Source organism: Alosa sapidissima, chromosome 4 (assembly GCF_018492685.1).
Source record: "Alosa sapidissima isolate fAloSap1 chromosome 4, fAloSap1.pri, whole genome shotgun sequence".
Classification (NCBI taxonomy): domain Eukaryota; kingdom Metazoa; phylum Chordata; class Actinopteri; order Clupeiformes; family Clupeidae; genus Alosa; species Alosa sapidissima.
In genome coordinates this window covers 13,036,270-13,054,053 of record NC_055960.1, presented here as the reverse complement: position 1 = coordinate 13,054,053, position 17,784 = coordinate 13,036,270, and the positions used below count along the sequence as shown (strand labels likewise).

The 17,784-nt window shown below is 41.4% G+C and overlaps 1 protein-coding gene across 2 annotated transcripts in view; it reads right to left on the bottom strand.

Moving 5' to 3' along the window:
* Positions 1 to 7,067, bottom strand: part of st3gal8 (ST3 beta-galactoside alpha-2,3-sialyltransferase 8) — a 38,758-nt gene extending 31,691 nt beyond the window's left edge. The window contains exon 1 of one of the 2 annotated variants that reach the window (XM_042089147.1): positions 6,622 to 7,067. The gene's annotated coding sequence lies outside the window, so the exon portion shown is untranslated. Of the gene's footprint in view, positions 1 to 4,340; positions 4,972 to 6,621 lie in introns of those variants that run through there. The other variant, XM_042089146.1, reaches the window with a different exon arrangement.
* Positions 7,068 to 17,784: the final 10,717 nt, after the last annotated feature.

Genomic DNA, 17,784 nt, shown 5'->3' with positions numbered 1-17,784 from the left:
ACCTACCAGCCTACCAGCATTCACCAGCACACCAGCCAAACACACTCACTCAAACATCCACGTCACCAGGCACAGGGCAGACGAGGCTCAAAGGCTGCTCATCATGGCCTCAGACCTGACCGCCACACCCACGCTCTCTCTCTCTCTCTCTCTCTCTCTCTCTCGCTCTCTCTCTCTCTCTCTCTCTCTCTCGCTGTCTCTATCTCTGTCTCCCTCACCAGTCTCCAGCCCAAACTGGCATTCATTATTTAGTACCAGCTGACCGGGGGCTCACCAAGCAGAGATGAAAGTTGTCAGCTCAGCAGCGGCTTTCCCCTCCTGTGAACTTGATGCTTTCAACCCCTGCGCTGTTTTTTGTTTTGTTTTTGTTTTTTAAAGAAGTGCACACTCTTGCATCTCCAGGGGATGGCCCCGAGTTGGAGAATCAACACTATGTGGGTTTGAAGAGCAGGTCTTGCAGCTTCTCTTCATTTCATTCCATTCAAATGTATTTAAATTAAGATTACAATTCAAATATTATTAAATCGCCCTGACTCTATACAAATATACAAAAATACAAATCTGTAAAAAATAATGTAAACAGTTACAGATAATACAGATAGCTACCAAACAAAACATTCACAGGGGAGTGGATTTGAGCGGTATGAGGACAACCTTCCAGTAACATGCTACGAATCAGACTCGATGGATAGATGGATCAGTCGCTACACAAGACAAGTAGGAAAAGATAGAGTCAATCGACTTAAAAAGAGGAGAGGAGTCATGTTCAAACTGATTCTGAGTGGGCATAAGATGTAAGATCCTGTCATGTCAATCTTGTTACCATTCTCTTCGTATCAAACAGGCCAAACACAAAACAACTGACCGCGCTCCTCTGACCTCAAGAAACCACATCCAGACAGAAACAAATGATTCATTCTTGCTGTCCATTTACTTGGAAATGTTTATCACTAATTTAGATTATTACCAGAAATAGTGCATGTCATCAAATCCAAGTTGTCAAGCTTTATAAAAAAAAATAATTTACACCCTGGCCATCATTATATAAACCACTTATGAAATAGTCTAACTTTGAGGCCTAAATAAAGCTGGCAAGCACTGTGCCCAACTGTAATCTGATGCCTACAGTATGTGAAAGATTCACCCCATGTTACACATACCACCACACAACACAAACCTCACTGATACCTTTCCAACAAAGCAAATTCACAAAAGTAATGCTTTCATACTACAGTAACTGGCACCAGCTTGCACCACTGCTACTCAAACAAATCTGACATAACAGGTCCACATGGCAGCAAATTGATATGTCAAAAAACAGACAAGATATTCAAATTAAATTCAAAGTCAATTCAAAGGTAAATTGTATAATCCCAAAGAGGGCACTTCCAGTGGTTGTGGTGGTCAAGGCGCAGAGGTACACACATTAAAACAACCAAATAGATACACATTTACATTTCATTTGACATTTAGCAGACACTTGTCCAAAGGCACTTATGTCAGCTTTATTACAATGGATTACATTGTCCCCAGACAACTTGGGGTTAAGTGCCTACAAGGGCACAACGGTGGAAGCCGGTAATCGAACCCACAACTTTCAGGCTTCTGCAGGCTAGCCCTAGCTCCGGTGGAGCCAAGTGTGTTGTAGCCACTACTATTGTTATAATGTAATTAGTGTCTACATGAACCCGGTTGGGTGTTGCACCTAGCGATTCAGCACGTTGCGATGACAAGATATTCAGTGTCGGAGTGAACATGTAAGGACTAAGGAGCAGAATATAACAGAAGATGCAGTTACAACACAGCTGACGCTCCACCGGAAATAAATAAGCTGGCTAAAGAGCCCTCCATGCATAAAGTCCATACACCAGTGAAGGGAGGGAAAGTGGAAAGAAATGTGCAGGGATATTAGGAGAGGATGCACAGTGGTCAGCACACTGACATGAGAAACAGCTGTGTTAAAATGCAGATTTGATTGTGTGGCTGTTATCTGTGAATGCTTTTAATTAGTCCCTCTGTTTAAAAAAAAAAAAACAAGTTGCTTTCAAGCAACTGACAATATGTATGTGCTTGTTCACATATATTTAAATAGGAATTCAAATGGTTGTGATCAGCATAATTCTTATTTGCGGTAAAATATGTCTTCAACAATCACAAAAATGAACAACACTTCTCAGATTGTTTTTTAAGGTGAAAAATGTCTTCTCAATCCTTTCAGAAATAGATAGAAATAGATAAATAGACTATGTCATTCTAAAAGCCCAATAAAAAGTAATGTGGTTATTGTTAGCCATGTTTGAACTTTGAACAGATTTGTTTGGGCTATCAAAATGTTAACAGGCTACATGAAAAATCCTTTTGAACCTGCCAAAGCCAAAAATCCCAAGAATCCCTATTTTTCTTTGTAAATGTAGACTTGCTGGGGATGGGGACACCTGGGGATGTCCGCCACCTTGTTGTCCCTGTCAAGGTTGCCGTGGTCGTGGACACCTCAACAGGCACAGGCAAGATACAATAAACAATCTAAAACTATACATTAACAATTGAAGAGAGAGAAGGAATAGTGCAATATCAGTCTAGTCTGAGATTTACAGTAAATATATAGTGCAAAGCAGCTCAATGCAATGATAATGTATTAATAACAATATTGTAATTGTAAGACTACAGTATACATGAGGTAGATGAGCAGAACAGTGTTGATTGACTTTGTTCAGTGTAAGGGTGGGGGCTATTTCTGAGCGTTCAACAGTGACTGCTTGGGGAAAGAAGCTGTATTTGTGTCAGCTTAAATACAGATTTTTGGCGAACAGTGCCCTGTATCGCCTACCAGAGGGAAGGAGGTTGAACAGTTTGTGACCAGGATGTAATACTACAATAGCTATTTAGGGGACTAGAGAGTGCAAGGGCATGTGTCCTGAGTGTCTCAATGCCAATCAATCAAAACCTACTCCACAAAAGCAGAAAAATGTGGCCAATATCACCAGTACCATCATCAACAACCCCCCAACCCCATATTTAAAGGAATGCAAAACAGCTGCTCTGCCCTGCCATCCTGTCTCCTCTACACAAACGACTCTTCTCGCTCCCTTGTGTGGGAAACAAAAGGCACTCTTTCCTCACACAAGTCTGCCCTTTACCTCTCCAATACCTTGTCTGACCAGCCCTGAGTTCAGTGAAGAGGTGAGAGTACCCAGGACATGCGTTTTTGAACACCAAGACAAGACATACATTTTTGGTCTTATTTTACACAGCCGTTTTGTCCAGCAGAACACAGCTCAGAGATGAGGTCTGCAATCTAGCTTTGAGCAACTGGGTAAAATAAGCAACAGTTTGAGTAATAGGCTAAGGTCTGATTTGGATTAAGACATGACTTCAATTTCTCTATGTGTTAAATTTGGCTGTATGACTACGCGTAACACAAAGGGTAGGGTATAAAGTAGTGAGAGAAGAAGAAACACTGCATCTTTCAGTTGAAGCCTACAGTTAATCGTGTAGGCTTAATCTAAACACAATAAGTAACTACACAGTGTTGTGACAGAAACAGACGTTCTATTTATACTGTTTATTCACTGTACTGAATAAAGGACAACACGTTTCACTCCCAGTGTAGCACAAATGGGCTTGCGAAAGTTCCTGAGACGACAGCAGACAACTATTTTCCATAGGCTATTACACCAGTGTAGTTATAATGTTACTGACATGAGAGAAGCCATTCTGCGTTGCAATCACTTAATTAAGACACATACATTGAAAATGTCGAGCCAAACGTTTAACCAACAAAGCTGAGATACTATTGAAAGCCTTTGTCGTAGGGTAGACCACCAGGACATGTTTTTTGAACCACTTTTTCATGAACACAACCTTCTTCGTCTCTGGTGGGAGCGCATAAGACCCCAACAATCAAAAAGAACTCCAAACATTGTTTGTAACAAATGCCTCGTGAGGCACCTCAGCCTACTCGTACTTTCCCGATAATATTGCAAATTAGACTACGTGTTTCATGGACTTAAAGAAGTTATTGCGTCGTCTTATCCTCATATCAAAGTACGCTTTGATGGGCTTGACAATTAAGTTTTCAAGTTGCCAGAAAAGACCACAAAATATTCTTTCTAAACGACATTTCAAACTATTTAATTAGGTAAAAGGGTTAGGTTCATGGTGCTGTGTGGCTTGACTTTATAGCTTAACTTAAAGGACTATAGATGTAGATAATGTAGCCTGTTAGAAAGACCACATTTGTGTGACGGAACACATCTAATAAGCTCACCGGATAGTGAAAAAATATTGGTCTTCTTGAAAACAAGATAAATACGCTTACAAGGAAAGTACAGCCTACTTACTCCGATCCTAAGACGATGTTCGACAAGACAGCGAATCCGTTGCATGGCATGGTCTCTAGTAAAATTGTGTCGAGTGGTGCGGTACCTTAATTCTCGCCGTGAGTGTGCTCGTGCGCGCGCGTGAGCGACTGGGACGGTGAGTAATCATCTATTCTAAAAGTTTCGAGTTTCTTCCTCTTCGAATTGTTGTTCTGGGGGCTCACGACGGTGGGTAGTGTTAACACCCCGTTTCAGATGTTCTGAGCAACAAAAAATAGCGAATGTTATGGGCGTGGTTGGTGGTTTGGCAGAGAGAGCGACGTATTTTAAGGCAACCTTCGTCAGTGTGGAGTGGAGATTCATAATTCAGTTCTTAGGTGGTACTTCGCTAATGTTACACAGCTGAACCACAAGATGTGTTAGCCTGTGATCTCAGTGGGAACATCAATAGAGTTGTATCTAATTTTTCTATTGAACGTGCGTATGACGCTCAAAAATATGATTTCCTGTGGAATTTGTAGTGCAGATAGAAGGGTGTTGAACATTTTGAACGTTTCCGTTCCCCCTTCAATCCTCTCGAAGCCTCACATCGTTATTATTGACTTTACCAGTGTTTAAAAATATATAATCAATGTATGTATGTATGAGTGAAGGGAGCCTTCACAGAGCCCAGTGATTTTAGACACTGTTTGGAAATAAAAATAAAAAAGCTTGCTGTAGGCACTTGAACTTTCCTTCCTTAAACTGGCTGCAGTTTCAGAGAGTGCATGTCACACAAAGAAAAACCATGCACATTTCCTCTCTGCTATATCAGCACCTTGCAGTGCTTACTCAGTGCAGTGCTAACTTCACTTTGAAACAAAGCTAAAGAATGAGGTCATATTTCTCATGTCTTGTCAGAAAGAGTAATTCCGTAATTCCTTCTTGGCTCAGAACCATATGGGGCCCATCAGGGTTCTTAGACACAGTACACAGCTCAATCTAGACCAGGCAAACCCGGGTGTTTTTGTTTTCTGGAAACACTCACTTGTACATCAAATCAAACGAGTGGGGAGAAATAGCTAAATCTAATGGGCCTTATCTCCCAGGCTGGCTTTCTTCCGGTGTCTGGTTTGTGTAGAGCCAGGGAGATAGCAATCCTCTTGTGTCTCAAAGCAACGGGCCCGTTCAGCAAGCTCTTGAGCTGGTTCTGAATGTGGGGTTTTACTCAAACTGAATTATCCTGACGTTAATTGGGGCGATAAAGGAGCTACACTGTCTATGTGATTGAACAGAATAGTCACATCTCTTTCCCACTCAAACCTGATCATGTCTGAACTCTTGTAATGAAAAAGATGGATTAGAATGGAAGGAGGGAAAAAATAGTTGGACATATCATAGGATAACATTTTACAAACGTTAAAGGGTAATCTTTAAGCATTGGACATGACAAAGGGGAGAAAATTACTGAAAAAACCCATGAAGCAGCTGTGGTCCATTTTCAGGCCCAGTAACCTATCTGTCTGAGAATAACTGCCAATCATCCTCTCAGGCCACCTGCTGTGAAGACTAGTGCCATAGTGCTGGTACTGTATTTGCCATGTACTTACTTCCCTTTCACCTAGGTTGCCTTAGATTATTGAAGTGGTTTTGTGATAAGCCACAGCGAGAAAGAGGGAGAGTTAGAGTGAGAGTGTGGTTTAAACATTTTAAGCCCTCAAATCATATTACTTACAATCCGGCCATCACATGAGCAGACTTTGCTCTGAAACATACCAAAATAATAAGTCGCCCCACACCGGGGGCAATGTCAAGATCATGTTTTGTTTGCATAATTGAATCTGAAATCCCCTGTTGCCTCATGCATTATGTTGCATTACAGTATGAGGAAAAAGACCTCACGTCTTGCTTAATACCCTGGAGTATTTCAGACAGCAAAAGTAAACATTCTTGAGGAGAGCACTAACCTACTCTGAGAGGCGCCTGTTACATGTTAGCTGGTTTTACTGTAAAAAAAACTCCTGAAATACAGTCATGAATTTATGCCCTTTATGCCCTATACTCTTTAGTTGCCATTATCAATTATGTTCTCTGTGGTCAACTGAAATAAGAGTAAATGACACACTTCAGCTGACAATTAAGATGTTTCCATTCCCACAACACAAGCTGTAATGCATGTGGCAGACCCATCTGCCTCCGATTCAATCACCCTCCCTTCACAGGCAAAAAATAGCGCTTGACTCAGGGGAAACCTCAATATGCTTGTTTCCAGGACTATTTGCGGTCCATATCCCGTTTCACTGGCGCTGAGCAGTATACCTACCTCGTCGCACAAGGGGTTAGAGAACGACTTTGAGAAGTCGCCCAGTTGCAGAACAGACAGCCCGGCTTGTCTGCCCTTTTTATGCCCTTACTTTCTCACTGAACGAGGGCAACGCTCGCAAAAAACCCCTCGTCGTTTCTCCACACAATCGTGAGAGAGATTGATGGCACGCAGACGGGAGAGGCTAGAATGGATCCAACGAAGAGGCTGGCAAGGAGCTCGCAGCAGTCCAGTGGCCACTGAGTCAGCTTTGGCTCCGGCTACAGGCGAACTCTGCCCCATTCCCGGGACTGGGAGCAGGGAGTGGGGAAGTGGAACAAGATGGTTCACATTATGACGTGAGGGCAGGCACATGTATGTGTGTGTGTGTGCGTTTGAATGCGAACGTGTGTGTAAGGACTTCTCCGCCCCCCAACCCCTTCCTCTGTGTTTTTCTTTGGAGGGTTTAATGTTTAGGAGGTTTTGTTTAGATTTAGGTTTAATTCTTAGCAAACATTTCACCCAGTTCTCTTGAAGCCATGGGACAAGGCATTTATTAATTTTACAACCAATCAAATGATGTCTCTGGAACTATCATAAAATCTTTCATTATTACACCTCTGCAATCTGTCGTGATATGTTGTGTTGTTCTCATTTAGTTGTTAGTAAAGACTCATGATGATGATCACATTCATGTCCAGTGGCATTTATTTGCATTTGAGAACTTTGAATCTGTCATCTATTGCCTTTCTGTCAATGATCCACACAACCACTGCTTTCAACCAGCCATAGAGACACATGGCCAATTAGGAGGGGGTGAGATAGAGCAATGACCTGACGGTTTCAGACCACATATTTGCTTGCCACTGGAGTGTTGGTAAGAGATACAGCTGGCACAAAAGCGGTCTCAAAGAGTAGCAGCACAGAAAGCAGCAGCTGCGTCTGATGATAAAAAGACAGCCAGACACAAAGATAACAGCCGAGGCAGCACAAGAAAACCGGCCCTGCCTGTGCATGTACTGACGCTAAATGACACGCATATGACATCTGGCTTATTTTGTGTATCCGTGTAGTGTTTTTTCTTTAAAAACATAGCCTACACATTCCCATAATCATTCGTTTGACTTGTCTGTACAAAATGTGTTTTTATTCAGTGAGTAGGGCATAGTATAAGGTGGACTAGAAGACAATAAATTATGTTATGCGAACATCAATCATGTATTATATACGGGAACTGTTTGTGCAGTTAGTTACAGATGAACTATTATTATGAAAATAAATATGCGTTGGATTTCATCCCTCATTTATAAACAAGTCTGATGAGGGTGTCATCTTTGTAGGTGGGCGCACTGGAAGGTACACTGGAGCTTTTATTTCTGGCTTGGGCTGAGAACCAGGGCTAGCATGTTCAGACCGGTGCGTCTCTGCAGATATGATAGAAGCTCTCATCAGTAACATTTTGACATGCCCTCTGGAAATGCAAGTGCCCACCTTTAACAACTCCCAACACGATTGAGGTGAGTTTAGGCAATTGGAGTGTACAGATATTTTTTTGTGACCATTTCTTTTGTCATGCAGTTCATGTCATAAATCTGACTGTGGTAATGTCACCTTTTTTCACACCACATTTCATTCTGTCTCTCGCTCCCCTGTGGTATCTGAAAACTGACTGAATAGAGTTGTTACTCCTGTAAACTCTCAGTCTCATCTCTGCTTATGGTAGTCAGATCACCATGTGATCACAAGATGCTGCTGTAAAATGGTATGCATTTGCATGTTTTCTGAATTGACGAAGAATACATTTACATATTAACCAATCAATTATTATCTTAAAATCTCCAAGGACCATGAAAAATCTTACATTACATTTAATTCATTATTTCACTAGTGGATTGTTGAGTGGAGAGGCGAAATAAAGCCTTGATGAACTTGTAGATGTTGCAAACAAAGAGCACATTTACCACAGAACTGCTTCATCGTCCAGTTGGTCCTTTCTTTATTTAGTCAGTTGTCCACTGAAAAACATTTTGATCTCTGGGGAATGATTAAGAGCTTTCATAGACCTTAGTTGCCCTAGAAACAGGTTCCAGCTCCCCCCTTTAATGAGAAGGGAGCCCAATAGAGATTGGCAGAAAAGAAGAAATCCCCCCCCACCAAAGCACAAAAAGTTCAGCACTAAAGCAACCATTACTGTTGTCAGGACTTCTTAGGGAGAACGGAAAAAGAAGCACAGACCACAAATGCCATCCTTTATGGTTGGGCAAACTCCACTCCTTGAGCTGAGTATTACCAAGACAACGTCATGACTACAGAGGGAGAACCTGAGATGCCAAATGGGTGGGAGACTTGTGAAAAGTGCCGTTATTGAGGGCTTCTCAACGCTGACAGGGAGCGCCTTTTATCCCCCACCTCAGCTGCCATCTAATTTTCAGCAGGATATCTCTCTCTATTTCTCTCTCTCTATTTCTCTCTCTCTCTCTCTCTCTCTATTTCTCTCTCTCTCTCTCTATTTCTCTCTCTCTCTCTCCCATTATTGCCCTACCCTCCTTCCCAGTGCGGTGCCAGAGCTAAAATGCTTGAGATCCCTTTTCAGCACAAACAGCATTTGGGTTATCTGATCAGTTGCTCACCCCAGCCAGTGACAAGGGGACGTACCCTCTGGTGTGCACCCTCACAATCTTTTCACAGGAATGTTCTGATAACCCAGGGGCCGTTTGGAGCATGTCTGCAGCAAAAGAAATAGAAGATCCTAGCAGACCTACGGAACACCACAAGGAAGATACATTCCCTGAACAACCCTAAAGTCATGCACTGAATTTTTGTGTGCATATGTTCCCTTCAAGATTTTATACGGGAGGGGAAAAAAAGTGTTTTCAGGACCGCTAGTCATATTTTCCCTCCGTATAGTGCTTCCCTCTATATAAGTGTTATGGTTTTGCAAGCGCAGGTGTGCTATAACATGTATAGACCGCATAGACAGGTACATGATGGAAAGCACACACCAGTGTGTGTCATAGGTTCCATATGTGTGAACTGACCCGGCTGAGGTTAAGCTGCTGAAGAACTGCCAGGCGTATAGCCAGAGGTGGAGCATATGCCCTGCAGGCTCTTTCGGGTAATCCCATCCTGCATGAGACCGTCTGCCTGTCACTCGGGAGTTTCTTCTTGCCGTATGCACAAAATAAATAATGGGGGACAGAAAGGCCGAGGTTGGCTCTTAGTTACTTATTCATCTGTGCTCTCAGGGCTGGTCTAGATGAGTTTAATATTACTTTACTATTTCATTTATGTAGCACCAATAAGAACTGAAATGATCTTAACAGAGCCCAGAACTCAAACCCCCTAGAGTGCACACTATGGTGATGGAAACAAGGGAAAACTGTGGTGGTATGAAGTAGCGGACAGAATGAAATGAGATCAGCATAGTTATAATGATGGAGGCAATGTTCCTATACAGACAGCAGGTTTCATTGGGAGACCTCATGTTTCCTAAAAAATAAATACAGAAAAAGAACACACTTGTAATGCACACATTATATAGATTTATGAAACTATAGGTCTGATTAACATAAAGTTCCCAAACATATTGTCATGACATGCATAAATATGTTTTAGTGCCACTTTGTGGATTCTTTTAAAATAGAAAAGCAGTCACGAATTAGTTGGTTCTTACTGTAAATTACTGAACTGAATTAGGGAAGTACTTCTGCATCTGACATTCATTAAATCCCATACAGAAAAAATATATATTGAAATAGAATGTGAAAAAAATATTCTTGGGCCAATTTTGAGTATTTACATATATTTCATATATATATATATATATATATATATATATATATATATATTGTGTATGGGATATGTGAGCTGTCTGTCCAGTTTGGCAAAATGACAGAATAAACATTTGGAGTCCTCTGTAGCTCGGTGTTTGTAAAGTCTGTGAATGTTACATAAACACCAATTCAAGTAATGGCAGTGGTGTGTGGTGAGGTCAGGACCAGGTAGGCAGTGTGCATTCACGTATCCAAATTTATTTGCATTTCCCTAGAAATAGGAGGATGGGGTATCAAATGTTTCATCGATCTAATGATAGTTACCCCACACTACACCTGATTGGATCATAAACGGCCACAGCAACGAAGAGGAATGACTGATAATGACTGACTCTTCTTTATTATTGTGTTACATGTTCCAAATGTAAAGCACTTTGAGCTGCATTTTGTGTATGAAAGGTGCTATACAAATACAGCTTATTATTATTATTATTATTATGACCGCCGCGCAGCGAAGCGGCGGTCATATAGGTTTAGTCAGATTTTTTTTTCTTTTTCACATGTCTAAATTTCCGTCAAGGATTCCCGGGACACTGAAAGACCGGGGTACACGAAACTTGGTGGGCATGTAACCCCACATGGATAGCATGGAATCATCGTTTTTCGTTTTGATCTGTAGCCCCACCGCTGGACTGGACCCCCCGAAAGGAGGGTAGGGCAGACACAGTTTTCTGTGAATATCTCGAGAACCGCAGGGTTTAGGAGGACCTTTTTTTTCCGTATGTTTGCCTCTAGGGGTCATGTTAACCCATTCCATGTGCATAAACAGATACACACGCACACACATACATTCACAGTAATCATATGTATGAAACATACCCACACAGTAGACATATGTACGCATGCATGCACATGCACAAACACAGGCACATACACAGGCAATATGAACAGGCAAGATGGGGGTGGGGTTGTATAAAATTAATTTTACATGTGAAATCTATGAACTAATCATGTTTTGGTACTTGTTGTTTAGCAGATACCAGTGAGAATTGAGTGTGGATAATGCAATTTAGTGACAGTTGGAGTCATATTGGTAAACAAAATGCTTTAGAGAGCATGGACAAGGTTATATAAGTATATATACTCTTTTGATCCCGTGAGGGAAATTTGGTCTCTGCATTTATCCCAATCCGTGAATTAGTGAAACACACTCAGCACACAGTGAACATACAGTGAGGTGAAGCACACACTAATCCCGACGCAGTGAGCTGCCTGCTACAGCGGCACTCGGGGAGCAGTGAGGGGTTAGGTGCCTTGCTCAAGGGCACTTCAGCTGTTACTGGTCGGGGTTCAAACTGGCAACCCTCCGGATTACAAGTCCGAAGCCCTAACCAGTAGGCCACGGCTGCCCCACAGATATGGTTAGTATCTGTGAATTAATTTGCAACCTCTGTCCTCTAATGATAATTTTCCTAGTTCCAAAGTTACTATGGTCAATCAGGAAACAGGCTTTATTCTTTCAATGATGCACATCAAGGGAGAGACAAGTTTCACCCCAAAGATTTACCCATATCTCTATCTAGACAAAGAAGTATCCCAGTTCACAGTTTTTTACAACTGTACTTTTTTTTGTCATAATATGACATTTTGGATACACCATGTACACTGTTGCTTAAAACCTAAAGCTCTTCTGTCTTTCATTGGCTTCTATGTACAGTATATCTCCATACGTGAAAGTCATCTACAGAGAGAAGTTGAAATGCACCGTAAAAATGCAAGCAATATTGAAACCAAAAAATATTTTTCCCATTTAATTTGCTGTTGTAAATATTTCACAGCCAACAAGAAAAAGGATACATACAATGACCACCACATGTACATGGAGTTTTTTAAAAAAAAAAGCTGATTTGGCCAGAATCGGTGTGGGGTTATGGTGTTTGAAAGACATGTTTAGAAAATAGTGTGACAAGCAAAAATGTTGTGTGTAAGCAGTTGAAAACTGTAAGTATGTTTCAAACAAAAAAGAGGGGTAGGGATGACTTCTAGCTCTGTATGAATATGGAACAGATGAACAGGGGTAGTCCCAGGAGCAGGCCTTCCTAGAGGGTCGTTAATTACAACGACCCCTCCTTTCCTGGACAAATGTCATGCTAACGAAGTGCCAAGTACTGGAGCAGTTACTACACTACTCAATGACAATGGTAGGTGTGAAAGCCATTCATTCCTGCACACCCAGGATAGACAGAGAGGCACTTGGAACTAGCAGATGTGTCTAGAAAGTCATGCTAAATCTAAATCTACAGAATGTATAGACCAGAGATACAAGTCAAGTCAAGTCAGTTTTATTTGTATAGCGCATTTAACATGCACAGAGTGCAACCCAAAGCTCTCCACATTTAAGACATTGTCATTGACACATAGACTAACAAAGACAATAGCGGACGGAGCGGCGTAGTCGCCAGCGTACCCGTGACACCAAGACATAGAAATAGCCTACATTTATGAAATAACAAACGCAAAAGATGCCGGACGGAGCGGCGTAGTCGCCAGCGTACCCGTGACACCAAGACATACAAGACAGACAACAAACAAATTAATAAATAAAATAAATAAAAAATAAAAATAAAATTAATCCAATTTCCAACCGGCTGAAAATGTCCAAGGGCAATGATGACTCGCGTGAAACTGTGCACAGCTGTGTCTCCACAACCGATGCAACACCAACAAAGTTCTTTACACTCACTGGTACAAATGGGTACAAAATCATGAATGAACATAAGAAATACACAGTATGTACATTTACAGGAAGGATTCTGATTCACAACTCTTTTACCTCTGAATACTGACAAATCATCAAATTTCATGATTGAGGAGTCCAATTAAGACATACCACATAACCCATGTGAGAGACCTGGTGTCTCAGTCCTACATGATTATTTAGACAGATCCATATTTTGGAATTTGGTGCCCTGGCCTAAAGTGCCCATTGATAATGAAAATATGGACAGGGCAGATGAGAGAACATAAAAATGTCAGCTAGATATTAGTCGAACTGATCTGCCTCTTGCAGAAGTACAGAAAAAGTATTTGGTGGCACTCTAGACTCACGTCATGGCATAGTACGTCATGGCCCTGTCAAACCTTCCCTAGAGGGCACATAAGGAAGACCTTAGGGCACTACATCTCATTTTACTGGGTTTTGTTCCCTGGAATGAGTATCTATGAATGATTATCTACGAATAAATCATTACATTTCTCGTTGCTGTGCCTTTATTTTATGAAATATTGCCAGATGTAGAAACCATTTTAGAAAAGCAATAAGCCACTCAAGTCCATAGGTTACGCTGGTTTTAGAACCACTTGCCTACCACCTTGTGTCTAACAACGCCCCTTAGCTGTTCTAAAATCAGTGTAACCTACGGCCTCTCATTTTACATGAAAAACATGTAAAATATCAGTTATAGATACAGATATCGCAAGCACAGAGATAGTTGCTAGGGATGGTGGTTGCTATGCTTGTTGCTAGGGTAATGATGTTGGTCGCTATGGCAGTTGCTAGGTTGACATTAAAGTTGTGGTTGGTAGGGTGTTGCTAGGGGAATTAAGATAGTTGCTAGGGTAATCATTACTATGAGTTACTATCAGTTACTATGCTGGCTGCTAGGGTAATCATGTTGGTTGCTAAGGTGGTTGACATTATGGTAGTGGTTGCTAGTGTGTTGCTAGGGTAGATATGGTGGTTGCTATGCTAAATAATGCTGGTTGTTAAGGTAATGATGTTGGGTAATATGGTGGATGGTAGGATGACACTTTGGTAGTCATTGCTAGATTGTTTTTAGGGTACATGAGATGGTTACTAGGATGTTGCTAGAGGTACGTGAGGTATGGTGGTTGTTATGCTAAATAAAGGTTTTGCTATGCTGGTTGCTATGGTGGATGTTAGGTTAGTGGTTGCTAGCTTGTTGCTAGGATAATTGAGATGGTTGTTAGGCTTTTGCTAGCGTAAGATAGGTCTCTCCTGAGGTGTTTAGGGTTATTTTCATAAAGTGGTCTAGCCTAGTGTTTCTCAAACTTTTTCAGACCAAGGACCACTTAACCAGTAAAAAAAACCTCATGGACCACCTAGCTAAAAAAAACAGTAGACCTACTTCAATAGTATATTACATAATAGCTGTATTACACAAAAGTTCTTGTCATCTTCTTGTCTGTCATTAAAGCGTAACTCTCGCCAAAATGCAACCTATGTATTTTTGTGAATGTACCCGAGTAAACTTTCATTTAAAAGCATAATTAAGTCAGAAGCGCCACTTTTAAGCCACAACCTAATTGTCGTTTTCCGGTCAAATGGCTTTTCGAATGGTATTGCTAGGGGCACTACTATTTTGACGCATCACCACATCAAAATCGCTATTTTTAAAACACAAAGAAGTCTCGACACAACATGAAACTTTGATCAAAGTAGGGTCTCTACGCATGAACTCGCTTACAGGAACCGGAAAAGAAAATACCAACAAACATAGACAGAGAATATCTAATAATCCGTAGGGCTCTGACATGGAGAAGGGTATGGAACTTTTAAATGGCCATTTTCATTTTAAAGTTCTTCCAGACTGCGTGTGGGAAAAGATAGATAAACAAAGGCAAGAGAAGCTAACAAATGCCATAGCGAAGTGGATAGCTACAGACTGTAGGCTGATTAGTGTTGTGGAAGACGTCGGTCTGAGAAACATTCTGAGAATCGCAACAAATGACTGCAGGTATGAGATTCCCTCAAGGTGCTAAATAAATCCACGTTTGGGAGCATTAATCAGTGTGTGGACCTTTATTATTTCTTCTCAGTTACTTTTTTGGCCCAGCACCTGCACGCTTGTGATGTGCGTGCACTCCTTCGTTTCCTGATTCCCTCAAGACGCTAGCCTGGAAAATCCAGACCCTGATAATCTAGAAAGATTAAGGGTCTGGCAAAGAACAATGTGGCCCAACTCGAGGGGCGGCAACAAGCATGCATTTAAAAATCTCACTGCACGCAATTGGATAACACTAGACCATGTTTACTCTGAATGGTTTCGGACTTCGACGCAGTCGGATAACACTATGACCAATGTGTACTGTCCTCCAACGTTGTAGCGCTGTCTTCATCAGTGTAGCTGGTTCCCGGAATGTTGGGGTAAAAGTAACGTGCATCATTGCTCTTTGTCAGAGTGTCTCGTAGAGACAATTCCATTGTACTCTCGCGAGAACTCTGGATTTCCAGGGTATCAAGACGCACCATCACAAGAAGAAAACACGAGATGTATGAAAAGGAGAGGACTACAAAAGCGACAACTTTACAACGTGCACCGGGACATCACTGGGTAACCATATACCTCGGAGTTACAGTGCATTATATTGTGTACATTTACAAAAAGACCCAAGGTTACATTTTGGCGAGAGTTACGCTTTAAAGAAGCATGTTAAACTATTGTTAGGCTGCCATGCCAGGCTCCCTGAAGGACATTTACACCACCCACCTCACCCGCAAGGAGACCAAAATTGTGAGTGATGCAAGTCACCCCGCTCACAATCTGTTCGATCTACTGCCCTCTGGGAAGAGGTACAGAAGCCTGCGCTCCCGCACTACCAGACTCACCAACAGCTTCATACACCAAGCTGTAAGGATGCTGAACTCTCTCCCTCCTCTCCTCCCTCCACCCTCAGCTACATAACATCCTGGACATTGGACCCACAATGGCCGCGTGCACTACTCCACTTGCACACTTGCACACTTGTACACTTTACAACTTGTTGTTGTTGTCCTGAAAACACAACACTTCTGCTGCTCTTACATAACTTGCACCACTATGTCACTTTCTTTCTTACTTAGGTCAAACAGAACTACCCAAGCCTTTTATTGGCCTGACTTTGCACTAGTATTTTATTGACTGTCTATGCACAATTTCAACCAAATTTTGCTGCTCTTATTTTTTTCATTATTATATGTGCCCTCTTATTTACTTACTTTTTTGTTTACTTGAATGTTATGTTTGTCTGTGGACTTAAATTGGTAAAATATGTCTTGTCTTCACCGTGGGATAGTGAGAAACGTAATTTCGATCTCTTTGTATGTCTGGAACATGTGAAGAAATTGACAATAAAGCTGACTTTGACTTTGATGTTCGAAATATGTTGGTTCAAAAAGGCTTATGGGATGAGTAGTTCCTTCACTCGGAAATTAAAATAGGCTATGTACACAGTCTTGTACCTTTGTCTTTTTTCGTTTTTTTTTGTTAGATTTTTGCTAGTTTTTTTGCTTGACATGAAATGTTGTATGTGTAAAATATTGAGGAGTATTGGCTGGTTTGGATTGGTGCTGCCAGAATGATGTGTCAATTAAACACAGGAATCCAGTTTTCCAGTTAACTTTGACTTTATTTTCCAGACTGGTTTCATTAGTGATGTTGCTGGTGTTTACAAACTAACAAGGCAATCTTAGTTTAAGCAAATTCAAATCAGAGGAAATACATTCATATGCAATAACATTATTAAAAGAAACACTAGGGATAAACAAGTATTCACCATATCAATAACCTAAATAAATCCACATTGCTCCTATAGATGACCTTGAATGTGAACAGTCAAACAAAGAACAATGCTGGGAGCACATGGCGTTCACACTAAAGCTCCAAACAGAGCACACAAATAACACTCAAAAAAACTTTTAAAAGATAATTCACAAATACTACATTTCAGAAATAAACATGACAGAATATAAACTTACAAAATCACAAATGCAACAATGCACTCATGCTGGATGAGGATGCAGCCACCGCAAACTAAGAGCCATCTACCACCATACTGTGAAACACTGGAGACTGGAGAGCAAATACTGTAGCCACCAAACTTGTGCCAGATAGCCTATGGATAAACGTAGTTGTTTTTCTTACTTCGTTAGGTGTTCACTATGGGAATCGCTTCAGGGGTGACCATCTATGGAAGCTCCAATGACATCACGTCTATCAGTGACAGACAGGTCGACCTGCGACAGGGCTCCACTCCTCTGCCTTATATTACTGTTCAGGTATTCAGAATGGTTTCTTCCCGTCTTATTGCAAGGAGGGAAGTGTTGGTGAAACACCTCACTCTGTTATCAAAGAACCAGGGTTACGTTAAGTAACCTAACATTCTTTTTTTACTTTGTTCAGAGTTTCTGTGACCAAGGCGGGGGCGCTATTGAGCAACCGCCACAACCTACTACCCTGAGGAGCAGACCACACCCACCAATAAGATTCAGAGGCCAACACGGGCAAGGTGCAATAATGCACATCCAGTATGGGAGTCGCTAGAATAGTACAGGGGGCTGACGAGTCGTTGGCTACAACACAGGCAAGGCAGTAGTAGTACGCATCCAGTATGAAAGTCGCTAGCACAGTAC